Source organism: Aythya ferina (assembly GCF_964211825.1).
Source record: "Aythya ferina genome assembly, chromosome: 5".
Taxonomy (NCBI): domain Eukaryota; kingdom Metazoa; phylum Chordata; class Aves; order Anseriformes; family Anatidae; genus Aythya; species Aythya ferina.
This window is the reverse complement of record NC_140301.1, coordinates 64,364,070-64,389,099: the sequence shown is the minus strand read 5'-3', so window position 1 is coordinate 64,389,099 and position 25,030 is coordinate 64,364,070. Positions and strand designations below refer to the sequence as shown.

Sequence of the window (25,030 nt, the reverse complement as noted above, 5' to 3'; positions counted from 1 at the left end):
TTCTATATTCAGTTAAATCCATATGTGGTCACATATTCATGTAAGATACTTAATTCTATTTATCCACTTTTCATCTCTCCATTATTAAGGAGAAGTCATTATCATCAGGGTCTCAGGGATTTTACAAGTATCTTAGTGAAACAATGGGTGTTATTACAACTGTCATTCCCCTGACTAATGGCAAAAAATCTGCAACATTCAGGCTGCACACGTCCAACAATGAACACGTACTTACACTGCCTCTACCCAATTATCAGAAACAAATGCTCCATCCTTGTGAACAGTGCCTCATTCTAGTCAGTTCAGCTTCACAAAGCTAGCGAAGTCCCCAGCTGGCTTGTTCCTGCCCCAGCCTCTTCTCCTCACATTATTACAAAAAACTTGTGGGTGTGCAGCAGGCTGTGATACTTATGTGCTTTTCACAGCACTGTTTCCTCTACCTTTTGTAATAGCTTCATGAGACTACCAGCCATTCATTCATTCATTTCATTAACAAAAGGACCACAAGTCTATATCACTTCTCTTTTTTCTCCTGTACATAACAATATATTTTATGCTAGGAGCACTCTGATTTAACATTAGAAACTTATGAAATGTAGTCAAAAAGCAGCTTGAGAAGAACTTTTAATTCGCTGAGTTCCTTCTTCAGTCACCTTATAAAAGCTGTTTCTGTTTTTTGGTTTTTGGTTTTGCTTTAAAGAGAAGGGTGCATAGATGTATGAAGGTACTGGCAGGTTTTACAAGGTGCCTTACTGACTGCATCACACCTTTCTTTGAGCCACCAGGAAACTTTGAGCTATGATGTGCAAGGGCTGTGTGTTCTGAGGGCCAAACTGGTTTTATGGACCCTGGGACATGGCTTCTTCGCCCTTCCCAGGAGGGTCCCACCTGAGAACAACTGCCAGTAAATAGCCAGCCATGCCAAGGACCTGTTTACAGAAACACAGCTGCTTACTTTTGTGACCAGCAAAACGCCAAGACCCAGTGGCACAGCCGCCGTCCCCACGTGGCGATGGCAGATGCGCAGCCACGCGAAGCACATTGCGTTCCTCCCAGCAAAGGACTGGCCCTCGCGTGACACCAGTGGGACCTCAGCACCCAGAGCAGCAGGAGGAAAACACGGAGTTTAACTGCGGCACTGCTCTCTGTCTCTGTAGCAATTAGATATAAACTAAAAATGAGTAGACTTCAGAGATTAGCCATAGCAGTGTTACACACTCGGCTTTACTTGCACAGAAGGCATGCCTCCTCCTTGCCTGACTTCATGGTTTGCACATAACGAGCTCGTGCCCAGGCCATGGGGAGCTGTGCAGCGGGTCCTGAGCCACTGCCCTGCAGCCACCGAGCCTCCCCCAGGGGCTGCCCAGGCTCCAGGCAGCTGCAGAGCAGAGCACGTCTGAACAGAAATGAAAGTGCAGGCTTATCTTCCAAGGAGCTATCAGCTTCTGGCTAAGACCAGAAGGCAGAATCAAATCCCTTCACGGACTTCAGAGAGATGCAAGGAATCTGGAAATCTTATTCTTGGAGACATTTTCTTGCCTTCATGTTTATGATGGGCCTTGTTACCAGATATTTGTGCTTGCTGCTGTCATTTCACGGCAAACTCTTTAAAAGACGGGCTGGAAAGGAAAGCGAGAGAAGCAGATAATGGGATACATCGTGGATGTTTTTCTAACCTCTAAAGGTTCAAAGCCACTCTGACTCAGAGGAGATATTTCTGCCTAACATTACCTGAACCAGTTTATTTCTTCCTACTTCATTTTAGGGTTCTCCTTCATTTCCCCACTGACCAGTTCAGTTCAAATTTATTTCTACTGGAATCATAAGGAAAAGCCAAAACACTCATGGAAGAACAAGTCCCTTCTTTTCTATTGCTGGGCACATGCACATTGTGAATCCAGAGCTAGATTATTACATCTAGCAGGGAAGTTTCTGTAGCAATCATGCATTTAATTTTGATTGTGTTCTATAATCCTGTTTCTAAACTAATTTATGCTGAAAATATTTATGGTAAATAACTACAAAATGCTACATATTATTGCTATTTCCAGATTATAACTGAACTATTTACACTCCCCCCTCCAAAAAAAAAATGATGAAAATTTTTTGAATACATCTCAGGGACCACTTTACAAGTAGCTGCACAAAATCTCCGTGACAGTGTCCAAATGTTTGATACACAGAACAGAATGAGAGGTCGGTAGCGCTAACACAGGCTACAGGAAAGTGAGGCCAGGGCTCCTCCCTGCTCTCCTGGCCCCTTCCCAGGCCAGACCTGTGCCCACCCACCCCACAGCAGGGGACATTTCCTGGCTGGGGGGACAGGAGCCACCGGCACGCTGCTGCCCAGGGAATCCTCTGCGGTGTCAAAAGCCTTCGAGCTCCCAGTCCATGGGGGAGGGCAGACATGAACCTCTCTAAGTTCCTGCCCCAAAGACTAGGCAAGAAACCTCTCAGACTAAAAAAAGCACCTCAGCCTTGTGAATATTTCTGTGCGCAACAAAATTCTATTTTTTTGATGTTGCTCACGTCCCCAGCAGTAGTTATTGTACTGAAGTGAAGGGATACTGAATACTAATAGCAAGCAACTGTTCAGGCTAGTAACGTCACCTTTTTATTTTTGATACCATTTATATAACGTCTAGGCCCAGAAAAGAGGGAGCAAATTATAAAAAGTGAAAAAAGAAACCTCAGGGTTTCTTTAGACTGGTGATCAGCCAGCCAGCTGTACCAACCAGGCAGTGAAATTCTCCGTGACGGCCATGAGCACCAGGCACCAGCCCCAGCAGAGCGTGTCCTCACCAGCTGCGGAAAGCGAAGCGCTGTGCCAGCCACTCTCCCCCTGTATCACACCACCAAACACACACTGCTGTTGCACGGAGCTGCAAACCCAGGCTGTAGGATCTCATCCTGTGCTGGGAACCTGGGCACTGCTCCCTGTGCCCAGCTCAGCACACGCTTCCCTGCAGCAGCTCCGGGCCCGGCGTTGCTTCCCCCAGGGGCAGAGGAACCACGGCCGAGGCGTCTCTGCCGGCTGCTCCTCAGAGAGGAAAGCCAAATCCCACCTCGAAGATTCAGCTGTGGAAAGCCAGCCCTGGGAGCCCACCACCCACAGGGAAGCAGTAGGAATCTGCCCCATCTTCTACCCAGAGCTGTCTTCCTGCCACAAGACACCCCTCATCATCCCATGAGGTTTTGGCTGCCTGACCTGCTCTTACTTTGCCAGAGTTTCTGCATTTTAAGTTAAAGGAAACAATTCCTGTTTCAGACATATGGTATTTTTGAATATTTTGGACTGATCTTAGGCTGTGGCATCAGGGAGCCAGCCTAATGTTTTATCTATGGAACGATTAGGGTATGAAAGCACACACTGCACAAAGGAGATGTGCTCTTGTCTCATCTCCTTTTTTTTTTCTTTTTTTTTTCTTTTTTTTTTTTAATTTTCAATTCAGAAAAGGCTTTGAAAAAGAACTCCTGGTGAAGCAAAACACCCAAGGGGCATGCAAATCTGAACTGAGATACAGCTGCTGCTGGATTTCACTCCACAGCTATCCCAGTTCTAATTTATTACAAAACTAGATGTATAGAGATTATGACAGAGAAGGCACTGCAGACAAAGATTTAAAATTCACTTGCTAAATACATGTTTAGCTATAGTGAAAATGTGATTTAGTCCTGCCAGGATAGTTACGGTCTTGAACTAACATTGACTACTAATTAGAAAAGCACTGCAGGACATTATGATAATGAGTATTTTTCCAAATCTGAGGTATTCTGGATTGTTTCTATTAGGAAAAAAAAATCAAAATAAAAATGAGGGCATCAAATGAGTCTTTGAAAACATCCCTAAACAAACTGCATTCCACCAAAGAATAAAAATAATTAAATAAATAAAATAATGAATAAATAAGAGCATTTACCTTCAATTCCCCCTCACTCCTAGCTAGCCAGTTTCTAGATTTCCCTCCAAACGTTTTCACTCACTGCTGCCGTCCCCCGTGCTTGCTCCCAGCTCACCCCATAGTGCTGTCCCATACCCCCAAGCACCCCGGGGCCCAGCGGGGCACCCCTAGTCGCCCCCCATGCTCCAAGCCCTGCAGTGCCCCTAACTCTCATCTCTCCCACCCCTGGCTGCCATACAGCTCCTCGGGGAGCTGGTAGGGGAGCATGCAGCCCCTGCCCCGAGCAGCCGGCGGGCAGCTCCCAGCCACGAACAGCGCAGACAAGTGAGCGGGGCTGGGGGCTCTGCCTCGCCTCCTCCTGCTATCTCCACAGCTCCAATTTGCAAACACTTCCCACAGACTGCATTTAAAATGTATGAAATGCCACTGCTCACGCATTTAACAATCTCAGAGTGACTTGGTGACAGATGGGATGCGTAAGACTGAATTAGATGTGTTGACCAAAAGCATTAATCGCTTTTTCCTACTAATAAATAGGGCCTGTATTCACATGTGGAAGTTATTTAAAGCTCATAGATTTCCAGCAGCATTTGCTAAGCCTGGTCTAACAATTTTCTGTGAGCAAAATATTTACGCTCCAGACTCTGTTTTGATTAGAGGCGGCACTGCTGTTACAAAGCAGGCAGCCACGCCACTAGGCCGAGGCTCCAACATGGCGGCCCCACGCCCCGCTGGCACCCGGTGCCGGTCGGAGGGGAAGGCCCACGGCCCTCAGGGAGCACATGGCTGTAGAACAAATATTTGCGGTGCTACAGAGCTGCCTCCTTTGTCATGGAAACTGTCCTGTGAATGCAGCCTGGTTTGCCTGGGCAACGAAAATAGAAGTGGTTGGCAGACCTTCCCACGTGCGACAGAAAGCTGCCACAGGCGCGACAGACAATATGGTCCCGCCTCAGCTGCGTCTGGCACGAGCCAGGAAAACACGCTGCAGCCCACGGGCAGAACGGCACCTCTCCCTCGCCGAAATGTCTGCGCCCACTTCCTCGCCACAGCCCCAGGCCCTCGCAGCCAGGGGTTGAACTCACGTTTCTGGGAGGCTGGGCAGCAAAAGCTTGTGGATGGAGAGGACGTGCAGAGAGCACGACTGCCTCCTGTTCCCAGACTGTTCCTCACTCTGTCTGAATAAAGGTACATGCAGAAGGCTGGCAATCAGTTTAGCAGGTGCCCTCGGCGCTCCGTGCACGTATGAGCTAGCGGCTGTGCAGCACAGCAGGAGGGGGCTGCATGTGGGGGCACTGCCTGCTGCCAACATCGCCCCTCCGGCCCCATCAGCTCCCAGAGCTGAGCTCTCTCACTCCCCTCGAGCAGTTATTAGCAGCACACAGAGTTCATTTGTCTTCTGTGGTAGTGTTTGATAAGTACTTAATTGCACACAACTTTGGCAGGGCAGCATTTAGCATCGCGCTGCACTGCACAGCTCTGTGCAATACATTGCCCGTGGTCATCCATTTTCAAGCTACGAAAAAATCATCTCATCTTGACTTATTTCATACTATTTCACTAACAATGAGAAGTTATTACTGAAATAAAGCATTAACATTAAACACTTGCTGGCAGCATCTCTCCCCATTGTGTCCGTTTTCCATTCTTAGTTGAGTGAAAACTATTCAAGTTGCTGTTCTGCAGCTCAAAACTGGAATTATTTTAATAAAACCCATAAGCTGGTGGTTACGTCACTTGAAGGGGAAGGAGGCACATCCTTCCTGAAGATACAGGGAAGTTCGGTGTTCTCTTTTCCACACCAAATCATGGCCATATCTCTAACAGGGAAGCATGGGCAGCTCCCCATTCTGCTTAGCACACTTGTGTGCAATGGTCAGGAAGCGGTTCTGCCTGCAGGAGCATCCACCTCACCAGCACCAGTGCCACAGGAACACCAGTAGCACCAGCAGTGACAGGGGCTCATGTCCCCAGCCCAGCACAAGGAGAGCAGCAGCAGCGGGCAATGGCGCTCCCAAAAGGTTTCAGCATAGCCCCTCTGGATGCACAAATTTGTCTGCAGGCTTCAAGCAGCAACTGCTTCCAAGTGTGTCTGGGTGACAAGCTTGAACAGGAGCATGGTGCCTTTGCAGGGCCCTGCTTCTGCCTGAGTGCACATATTTCCCCTGCTGAGAGCAAGAAACAGGGGAAACAACAGCAGGCAGAAACACTGTCTACAAGACTCCAGAGGCAGATTTGTATTTGCATGCTTAATGCCTCCAGGGAGCAGAAAACTCCATTTTCCTGAAAGCCATCATTTCCTAGAAGTACAGCGGATGCCACAGGGGCTGCCTGGTGGCTGGGCACAGCGGTGGCACGTCCTGCATGGGGCAGGGCTGTCACCGGCTGCCATCGCCACCGCAGCACCCAGCCCTGGGGCAGCCCGCAACCCCGTCAGGAGCTCACAGGGTCAGCATTTGGAAACTGTCCTCCTTGTCAATCAATCTCTTGATTTCAGATTTAAAACTGCAAGTATTTGCTTTGTAAATCAGAGGTTCCTGACTGCTCTGACAGGTTTTATCCTCCCCTGGGAACTCGCTCTGTGATCAAGTGAGTCAAATCAGTCCCTGCATCACACCAGGAGCAGAAGCCTGGGAGGGACACATGCACCGTGCACGTCACATTGCCTCTTGCATACACAAGTGGCCAGCAGCCTGAATGAGGCTGTGAGCACAGCTGTGCCCGGCAGGATGGGCCCCAGCAGCCATCTCTCGCCTCTCAGAGCATCACAGTGTGCAGGGAGAGCACACAGACATGGTGTGAAACATCCTCGAGATTAAACAAAATCTCAGAAGAGTGCAGGCGCTTTCACTGGCTTCTTGATATTAAAACGGCCCTGTGTAGCACCCCACAGACATCAGCTGGTCCCAGTAGGATCTGCCACAGAGTTCTTGAAGATAAAACTGTTAGCACAAATCTTGCAGTCACAGCTTTGGGGATTTTTGTTGGGTTGCTTTTTTTCAATCAAAACTAAGGCAACCACTTTGAAAACTGATTTCCAGAAATGATGCAGCTTTTTGTACAGATATCCAAAGAACTAAACCTCAAAGCATATGGTCTGAGTGAAAAACTTCACATATCAAAACTTCAAACCCCAAAACATGTCCTTTGTTTTTGCTTAGTGTCACAAAGTCCAAAGACATCTTCAGTCTTTGGTGGCAGAACCATTCAGCCAGAGCAGCACTGCTGAGCTTCAACATGTTCTGTGTTAGAGTCAACCACTGAGAAAACACCCAATGGCTGGAAAAATGACCAGAGCACATCTAGACAAATGGGAAAATAATTTCAGTTGGATTTCAATTAAATATAAATTGCAGGCACATTCATTATTTTTGTCTCATTCTTACCCAGTTGAAGTATAATTTCTTCCTGGTCTGGGAGGAAATCTGGAAGATTTCCTACTGCTGGCCTGGTCACTAAGTGCAGCACCCTGGCTGCCAAAGCATGTCCAGTTAAGTAACGGGTTGTGCTGGAACAAGGTCAGGATTTCCCTCTTTAAACTTCAATTTCAAAAGAAATATAAATGGATTTTCAAGCTTGGTGAGCTCCAGAAGAGGTGTCAGCATGGGAAAAAAAATAAAAACACTTATACTTGAAAACAAATAGAGGGGCTGGATTCCAAACCTGATGGACGTAGAGGGGTCCATGGAAATTTCCACGTGCCATGCTCTGTCCCCCCAGCCCCAGTGACCGTGACCCCACGTGCACGGCAGGAGCTGGGGCCCCAGCCGCATCCCACCAGTGAGCCTGACCCAGGTACGTGCATGCCCCGCACCACCCACAGCACAGCAGGGCTTGTGTTTCCTACTGTAAGGTTAACATTTTGTGCTGGGACCTTCTCTCACCAAGCTCCTTGTGAAGCTGAAGAGATCAAACCCTGCACCTCATCACAAAGCGCTCCTCGGGCCGCAGTGCCTTGCTAACACAGCACTTCTGTGGGAACAGGGAGAGAGGTGAGAGAAGGTGAGACTTGCTTATGAAGTAGGTAAGGGTCACCTGGAAACAGTCTTTTGTTTAATATCACTGAAGACATCAAAATCCTACTTATGTTTTCCCATTGCTAAGCTGCTCGCGTACAAATCTGGAGTTCGACTGCCACAGCACAGTGCTGCGTGCATACCGCTGCTGTGCAGGACAGCTGGGGTTTCCTTTCATAATGTTACTGTAAGACAGGGGACTTAGGTTTCTTGGAAAGCATTAACAAGAAGTAAATTTGAAACAACTGGGCAAAAAAAATAAAAGAATTTAGGGATGGGTTAATATCAGAACATGGAAGGCAAGTCCCCTGACACCAAGGAGGAAAAAATATTTATCTTCTGCACAGTCAGTGGGACTGGCCATCAAAAGGAACGTTCTGCCCATCTTGGTCTGCACAGAAGCTTTTTAGAAATGATGCCAATGCAACCACTATACAGATTCACATACCATCACATTCCTGATCAGTCTCCTGGCTGGTTCCCTGCTGAAGACCGAATAATCTTTTCCAGAACAAACTGGGTTTCTGAACTTCCCATCACACTGTTTACACTTACAAAGAGATCAAAAAAGCCTTCAAACTGCTAAACATGTAAATAAAAACCCTCATGCTTAAAATCTTCACCTTACTACTCGTGGATACAAATCAGCTCTAATATATTTCTAATATAGCTTTCAGAAATTTATGTCGATTTTTACGATCTCTGGCCTTTATTATTTTCTTTTTTTTCTTTTTAGGAAAAAAAATCTTTATTAATAATTTTATTATTAATAATAATTACTATTATTATTAATAAAGATATTAATCTTTATTAATAAATTAATAAATTAATAAAGATTAATCTTTATTAATAATCTTTATTATTAATCTTTTATTTTATGCAACTCCTACAACAGTATTTGCTGTTGTCTTTTGCAAGTGTAGCCATTAGAATTTTCATCTGATGGTGATAGGGAGGAGAAAGCAACATGCTTAAACCAAAGGTACATTGTAGTGCAGGTGGGAAGGGACCTCTGGAGGTCTGAGGTCCACCTAGGCCAACCCTGCCACAAACAGGGCTGACTCCAGCATGTCCTGACCCCAGCCAGGCTGCCAGGAGAGCAGATGCCCCTCTCAGAGGGGCAGGAGGAGTGCATCCCCCTCCCCTCCCATCTGATGAATGCGTTGGCCCTGTGCTGCAGGTAAGGAAACCTCACTCCAGCCTAACACCAGGCCAGAGCCACCCAAGCAAGTGCTGTGGGGTCAGAGCAGGGCCATCCTTCACAAGGAGGTGCAGAAACATGCAGAGGGTGCTGCAACAAGCAGCAGGGACCTGCCAGGACTGCTACCTCTTCAATGCAGAAGTCAGCCCGAGGCTCCCTGGACACGTGGGTACATCTCCAGAGGTGATGCCCCTCAGACAGCTCCATGGTGGCTTTGTGGTTTCATGTAAAAAATGTTTACAAGACACTGTAGTCAATAATTAAAGCTTTTGCACAACTCAGAGCTGTCTCTACAGCACTCCACACACACGCTCTGACATAAGGTGGGGATGTACAACCTGCTGCCCCGTCCCTTCCCCAGCCCAGCTGCTCCTTAGCCTCCATCCCCTGGATCTGCAGATGCCCAGAACTGATTAGAAGCAAGCTGACAGTAGCAAGAAGTTCCACATGCCAATCAAATTTCTGGTCTATCTGGAGAAGCACATTCGTCTCAGGGCAGCAAATGGGAAATACTGCACCTTCGGGAAGCAGCAAAAGGTGTGTTCAGATGGACTCGTTACCAATGATACACGGAGAATTCTCTCTCTACGTGGAAGCACATGCATATCTGTCCACAATTATAAGGACTGAAATATAGCTGCAATCTATAGCCATAAGGTGAGATTTCCATCTTTATATGACATGAAAAATGTGCCAGACACAGGTTTGCCCATAAACAAAATTGCTTTTTTCAGCTCTCCCTTTAATGTGAAATATCAATCATTTTGTGGCTTTTATTACACAGAATTTAGCTTTTGTTTTTGACAGATGGCTCGCATTCAGTCTGAAGTACAACTGTATATCATCCCCATTATATACACATCTGAATTGCAGGACACATATCAAAAAGACAGTAATAAATGGCAGTGAACACCTGGTGGAGCACGACTGTCCAGAGAGAGCCCACCCGAGTGCGCGGCTGTAAGAGGGAGAAGTGCCATCCCGCAGCAACGCACTGTGCTGGGTGCCTGTGCGGCAGTGCTCGCTGCTCGGCTGCTGGCTGCTCTCCAAGCCCAGCACACCGCCACACAGGTCACAAATATTGGGCAGGTCACACAGGCTTATGGCATCGCAGATCCTCTCCAGCCTTTGCCATTTGTGCCGCAGCTCCCCACACACCCCCGTGCCCCTGGGAGGCACCGGCCCCGTCCCACGGCCCCGGCGCACCTTGCACCAGCCCTCCCAGTGGTTCCGCATTTAGTCATTTGAGACAATTTACTGCAGCAGCTGTCTGTAATCTGCCGTGCTTCTGAAACCAGGAATAAGTTATTTCATGAAAAGATACACGTTAATCAGATTTTCCGTCCCATTTGATTTGTCAGTTGCTTTTCCCTTCTTTCACCGCCCACCATGGACATCGATGTTGAGCTGCCTGGGGTGTGCCTTCCTCTGCAGCAACCCCAGGTGGTGCTTCCAACACCTGCTGGTGCTCCTCTGTACCCTTTATCCCACCTCAGAGCTTCCCCAGGCCCTGCCAAGGCAGGCCATGTAGGCCCTGCTTTGCCATCTGCAGATGTGCCCAGGTCAGTCCCTGCGGGCAACACAAGCCCACACACAGATCTGCCCTTGTCACTCAACTCTCAGGCCACAGAGATGTCACATCACTTCCAGGCATGCTGGAATAGCGACCAACCTCTGTTTGGAAGGTTTGCTATTGCCCTACCCCAACAGGGAGGGAATGCTGTCATGCAGCAGCCACCGGAGAAGCACCACAGGGAGTGAGCAGAGTCCTCGTGGGTACCCGCAGCCCTCGGCTCTGTGCATGGGGCCCACAGAAATCACAGGCCCAAGGTGCACTGTCACCACGACAGGCAAAATAAGGAATGTAAATTCACCAAGCTTAGTCAAAAAAATCACCGATTTAAGAGGAGAAACAGAAATCAGAGATGCAACTGCCAGACCTACTCCTCTCATGCGCGCTCAGTAACGTGCGCCCAGGATCCTTCCTCGTGCATTGCAATACTCCAAACCTTCCTGCTCCGTTCTGCTGCTGCAGTGAGACAATCAACTCTCATCGGGTCAGAGCAATCTGCATAATCAGCCACAGAATTTGCAATTTTCCATTCACCTGCACAGAATAGTAAAGACATCTAGGGCTATTTTTAACATAAAACACGTAGCCGACAACAAACTGGCATTTAAAATCTTTACATTCCTCATGCATCCTGAGGCAGCCGTGGTGGGGAAGGTAAGCATTTGGAACATAAATGACTACGATGAATCCATCAAGAATGATTCATCCCCTTTTCTATTTAGAAAGTTTCGTTTCTCTACAATAAAATAAAACAGCATCCACGTCAGATGTTACAAGCTGCTTGTCTGTTTGTACTAGCACAGCCATACGTGCAGGCCCTTTTCACATTTTTAACTTGCCTGCATTTTGCTATTAGCAGGACAGAATGACACCACATACAGCTAGGTAGGTCTGTTAGATTTCAGCAAGCATTTCCCACAGCGAACAGACCACGGGTATCCTCCTGAACACGTGAAAGACGCTCCCAGCAGAGATGGCTATTCGGGATGCCCACGGGAGAGCAACCCCATGACGGGTTTTGTAACCTGGCCAAAATGAGACAGAAGTCTCCGTAATTAACAACTTGGTAAGAAAAATGAAGGATTTCAACTCCATGTGAGGAAAAAAAAAAAAAAAAAAAAAAAAAAGGAAAGGAAAAGGATAATTATGCTTACTGGCATGACCTGTGGGATGTGAGAAATTCTCTCTCCCATGAAGTAACCCAAGGGCCTGTATCAGAGCCAGTGCCTGAACCCAGTCCTGTGCGGCCTCACCCCCATCAAGTTCAACTGGAGATTTAGCATCTGGCTGAAGAGCTTTTTCCAGACCCTGTTATACTAACAGAAACACTGCTTTAAGCCACTTCCTTTAGCTGTTTCTTTGGCCTCTCTTTTTAAGCATTTTTTTCATCCTCAAGGATGAAGAATTCTCTGGAAAAAGAGTTGCAAAGGAAACGTCACACCTAGTGCACGTACGGGAACGCTGGAGGACAGCAGCTGACACTGACCACACAACTGCCTCAGAGGACAGGGCATGCAATTTAATGTATAAATGCATTAAAAAAGGTAACATCACAAAACCAAGGTTTCCTCCAGACAGGAAAGCTGCACTTTCTGGAGGAGCTCCGATGCACCTTCCCAGCCCACCAGCACCAGCCTTGGCCAGTGGGACCTTCAGCAGCCCGCGATTTGGGGTGAGCCAGGCCAGCCATCTGACAGACACACAATATATCACCCTGCCCGAAGCTCTCAGGGACACCAGATTTATCAAAATAACACCAGTGACTTCAACAGCTTTTCTCTAATTCACTTCATTAGAAGAAAGTCACTACAAATCCACTTAGTGCTGCTGCAGCTTTCTAGCACAGGCTTAGTGTGCATGCAAGAGATATTTATTTCCCCCCAAATAATTTACATTATCCTCTAAACTCCTTAATTTATTTAGCAATTGTCTGAAATGTAATGCAGACAGTAATTTCCAGACTGTTCCATTCTTCGTTGTCTGAATGCACACACTGGGGTTGCTCCATCTTTGCCCTTTGGCACATTCACAGGTTTTCATAAAAAGGGAAAAAAATTAAAAATACCCTAAAAGTAATTTTATGGCACTATTGCTTCCTTTCCCATACCGTTACCACTTACACTAAAAATAATAACCTCAGATTTTAGCACATGCATCATAGATACTTGGTTAAACCATGGAAAAGTTCATTAATTCCTGGTAATCGACCCATGATGTGCTTTTTACTGCCTTTTTTGAGCTGGGCGAAAAGGTCTGGGTGCTTGGGTACCAGCTTGGCATTGCCCACCTGAAGCAAACTCAGATGGAGCAGGCAGTGCCACAGGGCCACCAGCACCAGGTCACAGCCAGGTCCCTCTGCAGGGAGCCACCTCCTGCCAGCAGCAGCCCAGGGCTGCTCCTGGATGAAGCCCCAGGGCAGCAGCAGGCACAGTTCTTCAGTCTCATTTAAGGTTAAATGGGATAAACCCAGGGAGCCCTGCAAAGGGAAGTGCAGATCCATGTTTCTGCCTCTAAGCCCCAATTTTGAGAAAGCCCTGCGTGCAGAAGTGGAATTTGTGCTGCACTTGTGATCTCTCAGCTCCTGCCACGCAGAGCTTTTATCCTACCAGAGGGCTCTGCCATCACCCAGGACAGCTCTTAAAGCATCCTCCAGCTGACAGCCGCCTCCAGCGCCACCTCCCCCTGCATCTGCCTCGAGTGGGAGCAGGATGGGTGCCCCCTGCCACCCAGGTGGGCGCAGCAGGACCCCAGTACCACATCCCCACCTCCCCTCCCCACCTCCCTCCTGCCAGATCCCTTGGCACAAGCAGCGAGGAGCACACAGCATGCTGCTCGCTCCATGGGGTCCTGCCAGGTGTGAGGGGCCTCTCCTCCAGCACTCCTAATCAAAACTCTCAGAAAGAACAAAACCCTCCCCAGGTGCTTTGTCGTGTGTCTGTGGGGTTTGTTTTGTTAAAGGAGCCCCAGACTTCTGGTCTGATGGAGGATTCAGATTTCATGATTCAGAGCAGTTTTACAGACAAATGTGTTTCTGAATCCTTAAGGAGAAAAAAAAAATAGAGAACCCTGGAATGGCCACTCTTCCCCTTCACAGGGCAGTATTTAATGACTAATTAATTTAATGACATTAAAACTTCAGCAACTTCCACAGGTACCAACGCCTCCATGTGGGCAGGCAGCCAGAGCTCACCCCAAGCCCAGCTGCTCCCCAGCACCTTTGGTGACACCAGCACCTTAAAAATATCCAAAATAATAATATCCAAAAATGTCCTCTTAAAGTAGAGCCCTGTTTGAGCTGCTTCATGTCCCAGGGGTGGCAGAAGTTTGAAGTGGGGAGGAGGGGGCCTGGCCCCACGCTTGAACTGCCCATGATAAATTATTCACTAGGTTGTGCAGACTTGTGTGTGTGTGTGTGTGCATTATTTCACATGCACAAAGTAGGAGACACACTGAAGTGTCCCGCTAGTTCAGGCTAGCCAAGCAGCTGGCCCCGGTTAAAGCCTTACATCCCCACCAGGTTCTGCCGGGGGCTGTGCTCAGCGGAGCTGCCCTGCCTCGCTGCCAGAAAGCCGAGGGATGCAAACCTGTCTGCTCCTCGACAGCCGACGAGACAGGCTTCAAAACACTTAAAGTTCTGCAGAGAGGAACAAGGCAACGACCGTGCACTTGTCTGCATTAATAAGGGCTTCCTTCCTGGTGGATTTGGAGTGCTGTGGGTTTATTATTACATAGCACGGGATTATTACAGAGAAACAGATGTCAGCACTGCTTGCCTGAACGTGTCTTTGTTCATCTGTGCGTGTAGGAGGGTGCAGGAGCAGGCCCCTCACAGGCCGAGCACTCCCAAACCCCTGAGTCGTGTACCCCTGGGGGTCCCTGTGGCAAAGGCTTGAGCTTCAGTGCCAGCACTGGGAGCAGCACACACGTCCCCAGCAGCAGTGACCATGCGCAGCCACTTCTCACCTTCCCTGTGCTTGCTCCATCGTCCACAAGCACCGCCTCAAATTCCTGAGTCCCTCCCTTAAAGCAGACACAGGTACCAGAAACAGAACTGCTCAGTCAGCACTGGCGGGCGAGATATTTCAGGCCAAGAAAGAAAAAAATGAACCTATGCAACAATGGAGCTGAAAACCAGAAATGGAGGGCTCAGAGAAGGCAGAGCTTGGCCAAAAAGCAGCTCGGTGCTTTCTGTTTATTGACATACCATTTATTGATACTGGGCTGAAAACAGCCTACATCAACTAAGATATAAGTCCTTTCATATGGAGATTGATTTAGTTCCACAATAAATTTGAACAAAATGCTTCCTCTCTCTCCAGCCCTCATCTCCCCAGCTGCCAGGGAGAGGTAATTGAATTTCAGATCTACATAGTGGACATTCAGCAGAGGCTTTAGCAGAGAGAGGAAATCATTTCTGGATACAATTTTAAATGATGTGGTGTGATTTTGGGCTTAATGAGTGGAGAGGCCAATGTACATTAAGCAGAAAAAAGAAATTCTCAATTATCATTAACTTCAATGGAACAATATAGAACTGAAAAATCTATATGCAGAAGTTATTTCTGGGGGTTAAGCTGCCTGGTGCCCTTGGGCTGCCTGCAGCACCCAGCCCTGACCACTCACTCAGATCTGCACTTTCGGGCAGGAAGCATTTTTCCACATATAATTTTACCCAAAGGTCTCCCACTGTTTTGGCGGTGCTTCCTTTCAATTGTTATTTAAATGTATTACCCACCTTTGAATCATCTCTTTCCTTAATGAAGGAGATGCATCTGCTTCCCTCTCAAATGTTCAAAGTCAATTTTTCCTGCTGCACTTTCCAAATATGTAATTTCAGCAGCTGTGGCAGGGCTCCAGCCTAAAGCCAAAATCAAACAGAAATTAAGAAGTGTCTCCAGGGACTACTGAGACAGCAGGGCTGTGACTAGACATGGGCTTTGCAGGAGGACTTTGGGCAGAGCAGGGTAAGCCAGGTTCTCCCCTGTGCAGGCTCTCAGAAGGAGCCCAGAGCCTCCCAGCAGCTCCCCGAGCTTCCAAAGCCCCCGCAGCAACCCCACTGGGTCTCACAGTTCCTGCCCCATAGAAATGCGGGGCCTGAGCCCCCACCCGTCCACAGAGCCACCAGCTGGGAGCTCACCCACAGACACCCCCTAAAAAATAAAGTCAAATTTAACAGTAAGCTGGAAGTTTGATCGGAAAAGCAGCGGCTGAGCTGTGCTGCAATGGCATGCAGTAAACAAAAATCATGAGACCAAAAACCCCTGCCAAAAGCTGAGATGTCAAAGATGTTAATTTAATTGGGAGAGGGAAAAAGCAGTAGGCTGCCCTGCTCCCTGCAAGCTCTCATGGTAGTTAGCAGGTAGTGACACCAGCTGAAGGACAGCTGGAGAAGATTACTTTGAGCATCACAGTTGCATGTCCTGTTAGAGCCTGAAACCTCAGAACCTGATGTGGCATCAGTTGGCTCTTCCTCCAGCTGGGAGGAGAGGCTCCAGTGACGCTGTCTTTCCCACGGTAACGTGTGCCTCAGCCTGCTTCCACACCCTGCTTGGTTTCTCTTCCCCTATCCTTTTCTTTTTTCTCTCTTTTTTTTTTTTTTTTTTTTGTATTTACAAAGAACAGGAAAATGCAAATTCATTGCCCTGAATCCGTGACGCAAATAACAGTGCCTCACTGTTTGTAGCACAAACCTGGAACACGTCTTCTGATTCTGAGTGCTCCATGTGGTTAGTTACGGCAATTGCCCTGCTCTGGGCAGAGGCCAAATAACTGGCTGTTGTTGGAAAAATAAAGATACAGATGATTTGGGTTGGAAGGGACCTCAGAGCCCACCTGGCTCCAGCCCCTGCCATGGGCAGGGCCCCCTGCTCCCCAGCTGCCCCCAGCCCCATCCAGCCTGGCCTTGGGCACTGCCAGGGATGGGGCAGCCACAGCTCCTGGGGCAGCCTGGGCAGGGCCTCACCGCCCACAGAGGGAATTGCTTCCTTATCCTTATTCCTTAAACCTACTGTCTTATTTTAAAGCCATTGCTTTTCATCCTGTATTCTTCTCTGAAACCTTTTTTATCTGTAGAGAAAGAGAACATGATTTTAAAACCCTGTTCTTCTCTATAAATATTTTGTAAAAGGTTTTGTTAACCTTTCCCACAGAATTAATCACCCTGAGGCTCTGCTGTCAAAGCCTGAAGCCACAGGTACCTGTCTGTCCTTGCACACGGGGACCCTGGCCTCTGCTGTGAAGACCTTTCATTTCCTGAGCCCATTTCTTTCCCAAGGTTAAGACATCGTGCCTTACCAAGGGCTCTCAAAGACAACAAGAAGAGAGAAGCAACAAACATGAAAAAGGCAATTTTACTCTCTACAGGGTAGAGACAAGTAGCATTTAGCTCCTCAGTGCCCTCATTTCAACTGGATGAGGAGAACCCGTGGATGGTTCAGGAAGCAGCTGGAGAAGAGCTTGCTGGAGAAAGTGCCCTAAAAGCATGCAGACAGAGTGAGAGCAAGAGGCAGCCCTGGGGACAAACTGTTCTGTGCTCAGAGAGGCAGGAGAGGGGCACGGGGAGCGTCAGGAGGGACGCCAGGTATGACATGTACCGGTGGGGACCATAAGCACTGCAGCGAGGCGCTGCTGCCGATCCCAGTGCCAGCCTGGCCTGCAGCGAGCTGCCCCCGGCCGAGCAGGCTGGCACTGCCAGGCTGGTGCCTGCTGCTTGTGCCCAGCCCTGCTGGGATGTTCCTTGCCCCAGGTCCCCTGTGTGGAGCTGCCCTGTGTCCATCCCTGGCATCCCCTGCCCCAGGTACACACCAGCCCAGTGCCCAGGCCCCACACAGAGCTATGCCACCACCACCATCACCCACTGACCCTGTCCCCAGTGTGGGGACATGCCCCCAGTGGGCACCAAGTCCAACCTTTCCTTGAACACCCCCAGGGATGGGGACTCCCCCACCTCCCTGGGCAACCCGCCCCAACGCCTGACCGCTCTTTATGAAGAAATGTCTCCTAATAAACACCCCGTGAACCTTCGTGGACACGTGCAAGTACATGCAGACAGGATTTGGTGTTTAAGCCTTATTAGTAAGATAATATGTTTGCTTTGATATGCAGAAAGTTTGTTAATTCTCATCATATTCATGCTATTTGCACTGTTTGGTTATTCTAAACATTTCCCTAGCTCTGTTTGCCTGAAGCCGCAGTTTTTCAGTTGATGCTAATTTATCTTGAAACTCATGGTATATGTATGTACACATCTTAAGAAACACATACATGGGGACATCACAGTGTACTAACCCAAACAGCAAGGGCTAACGTGATAAGCTGGACTGAACTGAATGTTTCGGCCACCTACCCATAGAGCAGCTTGTTCAGGCTCAACTCTGCTGAGCTCCTGGTCTATTTTATACTCCATTTTTCTACATCACAGAACTCCTCCTGTGGGAATCTCATGTGGGAATACACCAAGGTGTATGATGTACACACACAGACGTTGGCTATTCCCAGCACTGGCTCCTGAGTCAATAAAATATCTACATTGCAAAATGAAAAATGTAGTCTTCCTCCTTAAAAGGGGGAGCAACAGGAAGAAAAAAAGTCCAGGTTGCAGCTGTGCATTCGTTGACCACAGGACACTCCCAGAGCAGCAGCAGGCAGGTTCTCAGCACATCTTTGTGGCCAGCCGGGCAGGACAGCCTTGGCCACCACCAGCTGACAATTTATCAAACAGTCCCCAGTGTACTCCCAGCAGCTTATTCCTTGTCCCTGTGACCTGTCACCAGGAGCACAAAACCCTCCTGCAGCACCACTGACCCACGGTGCCACTCTCCAGAGCAGATGAGCACTGCGGAACGGCTTCACACCAGATATGTTGCGTCAAGTGCTCTTAATCAAATTCTTGTCATACTCCTCAAAAATTCCATGCTCTAATGTTCCGAGTCCACCACTGATCCAAAGGTGGTTTTTCTTCTGCTTCTGACATTTGGGGTCAGTCAACTAGCCCATGCTTTAACAGGAACCCTCCCCACAACTCCTTGAGGAGCACCAGCAAGCAGCTGGGCAGGAGCAGGAGATGCTCACTGGTGCAGGTCTGCAGGAGGGGGCCAGCTGTGGGTGCTCACCAGGAGAGGAGCTCTACAGAGCAATCACCAGGAGACCAGAGAGGCTGTGCATTTGGAGCATAGCCATGTCCTTAGCAGGGTTGTTTTAAAAGCCCCCATGAGGCAGCACAGCGAAGGTAGCAGCAGGGACCTCACCCCACTGGTGCAGGCAGAGCAGGGAGCGATGCACCCTGTGCCCCAGCACTGGAGCTGGCTGCTGGTTTGAGTGGTGCTGCTGGGGGCAGGAGGGCAGTACCCGGTGTGTTTTTATGGCACATGGCTAAATCTGCCCAAAAAAAGAGAGATGTAAACAGCTAAATCAAAAACACACGCACTTGAAAACAATTAGGCTGGAGTGACGATAACAAGGATACTTTTAATATTAATTTTTCTTCAAAAAATACGTTACACATCATTGCCCTTTCTTCTTCCCCACCAGACTTCTCAGTTCTAACCGATACTTCATTTTTTTAATAATGACTCAATACTCTAACTCTAGTGCTTTTTTTTTCCTAGGTCATGTAAGCCTCTCAGCTTAGTTTTTTTTAATTAAAAAAATATGATTGCAAATATCTGAGCTCAAATAGGTTAGTGACTGCAGTGACTCTCTGAAGAAATGGTGTTACCTTTCAGCAACACAGGGAATTTTTCATACCACTTTGGCTGTGATTTGAAACATTTAACCTCCTGCCACGTATTCCCCTCCCTTTTTATTAATAGAAAAAGAACTCTGGGTAAAACTTTCAGAATACCTGAAAGAAATCGGTGCAGCTGGCAGGTCTCAGGTGCCAGCTGCACAACACAGCCGGGCACGTGCCCGGCCGCCAGCCCCAGTGCTCCCTTGGCCCAGGTGAAGCTCGCTCACGTGCACACACGGTGCCACTGCACCTCTGCACTGCAGCTTGTCTGAACACATTTCTCACTAAAACACCACGAGCATTTTAGTGAAGAGCACATCAAACATAAGCTAATATGAGGAAATGTGATATCATTGCGCAGGGAGGGTGAACGTGCTCCTGGACTGCAGGCAGAGTGCTCGGCCCCTCGCTGCCTTCAGAACTTTGTAATAGCTAAAAATATAACAATCTTCTCGGTTGTGGGTCTGCTTTGCTAGACCACTCTTATAAGTGCATCCAGCAATCAAACCATCTCACATCAGGACTGTTCTTCACCTCAGCCATTCCTTCCCTACTCCAGACACTGGGGGAAGCACCAGAGGGCAGCGTGTGGTGCTTGGCACCGACCAAGCACAAGCAGGGCTGGGCACTTGCAGACCAGGGCTGGAGACCACTGACCTTACTGAAATCCCCTCATTCAGCATGCTGACCAGTGCTTCTGTCCTGCACTGCATTCGGTAGCATTCTGGGGGGAGGAGGAAGGAGGGGAAAAGGAAAGACCCAGCCTCCTTCCTTCTGCCCCCACAAAGCAGAAACCCGATGGTAAATCTGTCAGGTCACACCTGGGTTCAAGAAATATAGATTGAAGGCCTCGTTTAACACCAAGGACCTTTAATGTTAATGACCATTTCTCCAGCCCACCTAAATGCCCTGTGGCTGTTCTACTGTCTCCTTCATGAGAGATTATTACAGCTATTTGTTTCAAATGCTGTGAACAAAAAGCATTGAAGTCTAGAAAAGTTCAGAGACAGCACATCAAGCTTAAATCAGAGGCAGCTACAAACATTTTCTGGTGCTGTGCTTTGGATGCACTGTAAATCTTCAGCAGCAGGCAGCGTGTTCTTGTGCCATCTGCTGCAGGGTCACTCCTCTACTTGCTGTCTAAAATAAGATTTCAGCTCCCTGGAACGACTTTTTTAAAAGAGAAAGAATACCCTAAAGGTCTTCTGTGGAAATTCATGTACCAGCACTTCCTCAACAGTGTAGCTTCATCCAGGACCTTTGTTATAAAACATTTGCTATTAAAGAAAGTAATACTTAAAACCAAACACTTATTACTGTGAAGTTTGAAATATTCCTGTTAGAAGAATATAATATTAAGGCTATAAAGTACTTTTGGAATTTTATAACAGCTATTATCTACATAGACTTGAGGTCAGCAGTGACCACACAGCATATGGGTAATGTCATGATACAAGTTATTCCATCTAGTCTTTGGCAGTAATAAAAAACAAAATGCATAAAATTGGCAATTTATTTCCTCATTTCCATTACAGCTAAAGTCTCTTTGAAGACAGCTGGAATTACATTACGTAGCAAGCTGAAAGGACATGAATTTTGTATGCCTAAAAATGAGGCTGAAGAAAGTATTTCCAGATACAAGTCCCCCAACCTGGAAAGTAAAGATGCTCTAGTGGCCCTCAGGTCCTCCGTGGGTGGCTTTTTGTACAACCCAGGGCGCAGAAGCAGCCCGTTGTGACCAAAGTGTCTCTCCTTTCCATTATCAGGTACTTGTTCTTTACTCACTGAGATAAGGAACCTAAAGCCAGTTATCTCTATCCAAACTGCACCAGCAATCAGGGCAGCACAGGGAGGAGCTGGGAGAAGGAAACCCAGAATCAAACCCAGAACCCCACAGAGATGTCTCCTGGCAGATGTCCCCTGCCACCTGCAGCTCTGTCAAATTGCAAAGGGCCTACTTTTCCCTTTCAACCCTCCTCATTTGTGTTAAAAGCAGCAAGAAGGAAACTCCAGGCACGAGACACAGCAGAGCTGAGCCGCAGCATGCAAAGCAGAGGGCACACCGCTCACAGCAAGGAGAGGAGAACCGTCATGGGCAGGAGACACGGGGAGCCAGGTAAGTTACACACTGCAAGCCGAGCAGTGACACTATGTGAGCTATATCAGCAATTACTTTCATCAGCCTATATGACAAAAGCTTCCTGCAGCAGCTCGGTGGTGAGCGCACTCCAGGAGGCAGACACCATGCTCCCCACACACTGAGGGGTTTTGCATGATTTCTGGTCCCCACCCCCCCCCACCCCCCCCTCCAGCAGGAGAGGAAGGGGTCTGTGCTGGGGAGGGGCAGATCCACGCTCCTGCAGCTGATGCTAGACAAGCTCTCCAGTTCAGGCAGCCAAAGCCTCTCCTGCCTGACAAACTCTTCCTCCACAACAACCTCTGTAGTCACAGCACAGGGCTGGAAATGGCTTTTACCTTAAACAGCTCAGCATCCTGACCAGCAGCCGCATCCAGCATTCCCTTGGCAGGGCAGAAAAAAGCAGCCATAATCCCCACCTGAAAGCCACTTTAAAAGGCTTTGAACACATCATTTCTGCTCCCTGAACTCTGGAAAGAGCTGCTGAACCCATATAAATCCCGAACATGTTTGGTGGGCTCTGTGATGTATATTCAGAGCCCTTGGAAACAGCAGTGGCAGCCTCCTCCCACCAGCCCTGGCTGCGAGCTGCTGGCTGCTCACATCTCCCAGAGGGGCTGCTGAAAAGCTGGAGCCTCTGGCCTCCACCTGGAGGCTGGAGAGTTCTGCATCGTGGCCTTGTAGGAACATCCATAATTAAACACTCATTTGAGTATTCGGTCTCCTGGGAAGAGCCAGCAGTAGAAGCAGCAGTCAGGAAGCACTGAGATGCCAGCTACACCACCAAGCTCACCCGCAGTTTTAAAGCACTTCTCGCTCCAGTGCCATCGCCCAGCCAGTGCACTGGCCTCATCACACGTGAGTCAGCAGAAGCCCTCTGAAGAGCAGTCCGAGTGCCAGAGTTCACTGCACAGCTCTGAAACCTGACAGCTACTTTCCCAACTGACTTCACAGCTCAAAGAGGTCAAGTGCCACTAGGAAACTCAGTGGGCTGCAGCAAACGCACCCACACCAGCTCCGGTACTCCTTTAGTCACACCAGGAGTACTTTTATTTCCAGCCAAGTATTTTTAAAGTGTGGTGAGTAAAAAATGCTGTAAATAATATAGCATAGTTAATTATTAATAGTTCTGAAAGAGTTCTATCTATAGTCCCAGAAGCCAGCTCATTTCCCTGAATGCTGGATGATGGACTGCCAAAGCTGAACATTTGGGGATTTGCAGCACTTTGCAATGCCCTTTTGCCCATCTCCATTTCTGTGCAGTGGCACCTGACCCCACAGGACCACCGACACTGGGCACAGATTTATCCCAGCTCCACACTCACACTTTCCAGGAGAACAGCATTGGCCACCTGGCCACATCCTTGTGTGAGCACCAGCTCCACGGGGAAGCAAGACAGTGCCGTGCCAAGTGCATTACATAAAGAAAGTGCCAATTAAAACACCAGTGATGATGGATGCTCAGGAGGGAAAAGCTTTTCACCTCCATGCACACAGGCATATTTTTTCCCAGGCATTTTCTGAGTCTTGAAGTTCAGAAGAACCCCCGCAGCTCTCGGTGCTGCGTGCTGGCAGTGCTCATGTCGCAGTTTTCCCCTGCCCCAGGGCCCAGAGACGAGTGAGAGTGCGGATGAGCTAGTCACCAGCCCAGCCCTGCTATCAGAAGTCTTCTTTAAAGGCTGCTCCCTCACCAGGGAGCCTCGCCCCTTCTGGGCTTGCAGCTCCAATTTGCATCAAGGCACAGGTAATAGGAAAATTATCCCAGCTGTCAGCCTGCTGGAAACACCCACTGGCAGAGTCAGGAAAAGCTGTGTTCTGTCCTACTTCTGGACCTAAAAAGCAGCAGATGAAAAACAAGAGCAAGAAAAACACATTTGCCTGTCCCAGCTGCAGGAAGCACGCCAGGAGCAGCATGGCAGTGCCTGGGCAGCTCAGCGGCTGCTCTGCAACAACACCTGGGGACACCAGTGCCAGCACAGCCCGCAGTCCCTTTATTTTAAAGCTATTGTGAAAACAGGTCCTAATGAAATCCTTGCAACAAAAGCAGCTGCCACAGCTATTTGCAGCCCCAGGCAAAACCTTCACCATCAGGAGCAGGCTGAGCACCATGGCAAGGAGCACTGTATCCTCCAAGTAGAGGTGTTTGGTTGTGTCAAGCCCTGGAGGTCTCTTACACCTAGAAGACAGGTTTCAAGAGCTCCATTGGATTGGAGCAGTAAGAATTGTACCAGCACAGAAAGCCAGCTGGGTGTTGTGCTTATGCAAACCAGCACTGTACCCCCAAAGCCCAACCCCAGGCTCCTTGCTTTGTCTCTCACCAAAGTGTTTTTCTCCCCATCAGCAATGCTCCTGGGAGCATCAGCAGTGAAGCCAACGGGGCACAAGGACCAGAAGGAGACTTATATCACCCAAGGGATCACAGCTGCCATCAAGTTATTTGTGGCACTGCAGAAAGATGGCTTTTATCATAAAAGTTTAATTGGGCTATGCAGAAAGATGCCAAAATACAAGTATGCTTTTGCAGCAAAGAGTTCATGAGAGCTGACAGAAATTTCCCAAAAAGACCAAATGCTTTTTTCTTCACCATCTTTCATTACCACGTACAAGAGCATTCAGGCTATCAGTTGGACTAACAACAAACCAAAAAACAAGAGCTCCTTTAGCAAAACACACCTTAGGCAGAACAGGGTCAGGAACCAGGGGCTTGTAGTGACCACAGCACAAGCAGGGTTCTCACCAACCTGTACACCCAGCAGCACCATGAGGGCTGGTAGCCCTAGGGCATCAGCAGCCAAAGCAAGGAGAGGAACCAGGTCTGGAGCCCAGAGCAGCAAAAAGACAAGGCCATGCAGCTCTGAGCTCCATCAGAGTGCAGGCACCCTACAGCAGGTCTCCAAACAGGTGTGGGGACCAGGCTGCAGCTTAAATGGAGCCCATGGGCGAGGGGGTGGGACCCCAGGTGGGGCTGATGGTGGGGCCCAGGTGGGGCAGCCCAGGATGATTGGAAGCCAGGAGCACCACACACACTGAGCTGCCCCATGCTGGGGGCTTGGGGTTACTGTTGCTGCCGCCAGCCCCACACGCTGTGCACCAAGACAAACAGAAGGCTAGTGTGGGGCCTCAGGGAGCAGGTGCTGCTTTTACCCTTCACACTTTTTTTGGGGTCTTCCTAGGATCAAGCCCTCGACTGTGTCAGATGCCCTTGCCAGGGGCTCCCAGCCCTCAGGGCTGTCCCTCAGCCCCAAGGACATCGCTGCTGCCCGTCCCCTGCTCTCAGGGGACACCGTGTGTGTTGCACGCAGCATCCCCAGCCTCCATGCAGCTATACTTGGAGACCTTTACAATTCCCTCCAATATCAGAACATGCCATCATCTCCCTTGCTTTTTTATGAAAATGAAAAAAGAAATCAGCGGCTGTTTAATTCTCCCGAGTTAGGTTACCAAGCAAACATCTCCCTTGATCTGTACCGAGC

The 25,030-nt window shown here is 48.6% G+C and overlaps 1 long non-coding RNA gene across 5 annotated transcripts; it reads right to left on the bottom strand.

Moving 5' to 3' along the window:
• Positions 1-1,205: 1,205 nt before the first annotated feature.
• Positions 1,206-24,455, bottom strand: LOC311437444. 5 transcript variants are annotated; one of them, XR_014693468.1, is made up of 6 exons: positions 24,231-24,455; positions 15,428-15,550; positions 9,246-9,331; positions 7,787-7,874; positions 7,289-7,441; positions 1,206-1,619 (listed from the first exon to the last, which is right to left on the bottom strand). It is a non-coding gene; the product is annotated as an uncharacterized lncRNA (long non-coding RNA). The 5 variants fall into 5 exon arrangements; XR_014693469.1 differs by lacking the exon at positions 1,206-1,619 and adding an exon at positions 5,149-7,204; XR_014693471.1 differs by lacking the exon at positions 9,246-9,331 and having other exon boundaries at positions 24,231-24,452.
• Between the last annotated feature and the right edge of the window lie 575 nt (positions 24,456-25,030).